Here is a 1,651-nt window from a genome sequence, read left to right as displayed (position 1 = left end):
AGAGGAAAACAAGCTAGTAGAGGAAAATATGGCGTTAAAAATAATCTTAATCCAAAAATGGAAATGAGGTCAGGAAAAAATTTATACATCTATGATGTGTGAAATACATATAATAAAATGGTGAATTTAAACACAAAATATGGTTATAATCATATGCAAGGCAAACCAAAAAACACTGAGAGATGGAGCTCATGTTGATTGGAAAAGTATGTCTTTCACACAAGAGATGCTCAGCTCCTCAGTTTTTACTGATGTATGTTTTTGCCACTTCCACATTTTCTTATCATCTTTATAGGAGACTTTCAATATTGAATAGCATATGACATCCACCTTTTCAGGGATGTGCTGAGGTTTGAATATGGGACTTGCTAAACACACATTCTACCACTGAGCTACTTGCAAAGCTCTCTTCTCCTCTACCTTTATCTTTTTTTTTTTTTAATTTACACGGCTACTCTATGCTCATTCTCTTGACATCTAAATTTTAGAATCTACTTTTGTGTATCTATACTGCATCTTGTTGGGACATGTACTTGATTGCTTTATTTTTATTTTTCAAGAGCAGAATATATTTATTGAGGGGAAGCAAGCTTCTGTCCAAGAGACAGAAGAGGGGCCTGAGGGAGTGCCCCTGGATTGTTTTAAATTACAAAATAACTTACAGAGATTGGGCATCTTGAGTATACTGGCTTTTCCTATCCACAAGTGTGGGATGTGTTTCAAATTACTTAAGCCTTTTTAGAATTTCTTCTATCATCATCGTACAGCTTGCAGAATAAATATTCTGCACAAATTTTGTTTGATATATGTCAACATTTTATTGGGGTAAGCTACTATGAATGCCATTTTCTATTTATTTCTATTACCAGCTGTATACTGGTGGTTTTGTGTCAGTGAAAACAGTTTGTTGACTTTTTCTGTCTCCATAACACACTCAACGTAAATAACTTCTGTGACCTCAAAAGGCATAGAAGTTTCTCAATACCAGTAACCAAGCAATCAGTTCTGTAGCAGTTTGGTGTCCACTAATCTAATTTAGTTTTGACTATCCACAGGTTGAGAAATCAGTCCCCAAGACCTCCCACTTCCTAGTTTAGTTGCTTGTTGCAAGCATAAGTTTTTTTTTTTTTAAACTGTGCTTCTGATAAACCGCCTGTAAGCCAAGGTTCCTTAAAGTCACTTCTTGGCTTCAAGTAATTTACTAGAGCATCTCACATAACTGGGGAAACATGTTTACTAGTTTATTATAAAGAATATTACAAAGGATACAGTTGAAGAGATGCAAAGGACAAAGTCTACAAGGATTATAGAGTTTCCATGCCCTCCCTGGGTGTGTCATCCTCCAGAAAACTCCAACGCATTCAGCTATCAAGAAGCTCTCTGAACCTTGTCCTCTGGAGTTTTTATGGAAACTTCATTGCATCGGCATGACTGCTATGAGACAGGATGAAGGAAGCTAGCAATGCTTGTCTATTTAGATTCTTCTTGGCCTCTCTGTGTAGCACTCTTCACTCCAGGTTATGGGACAGGAATCCTTTCCAATGAGGAGGTTCTTAAGAGCTACTATCAATGGTAGATCAAAAAATTTCTTTATAACCAGTTCCATAAAGGTGATGAGATTAGAGTTTATAAGACCTGCCCTGTAACCCAG

This window comes from Chinchilla lanigera, unplaced genomic scaffold, assembly GCF_000276665.1.
Source record: "Chinchilla lanigera isolate Chin_1 unplaced genomic scaffold, ChiLan1.0 scaffold00128, whole genome shotgun sequence".
Lineage (NCBI taxonomy): Eukaryota > Metazoa > Chordata > Mammalia > Rodentia > Chinchillidae > Chinchilla > Chinchilla lanigera.
This window is presented reverse-complemented; position numbering follows the sequence as displayed.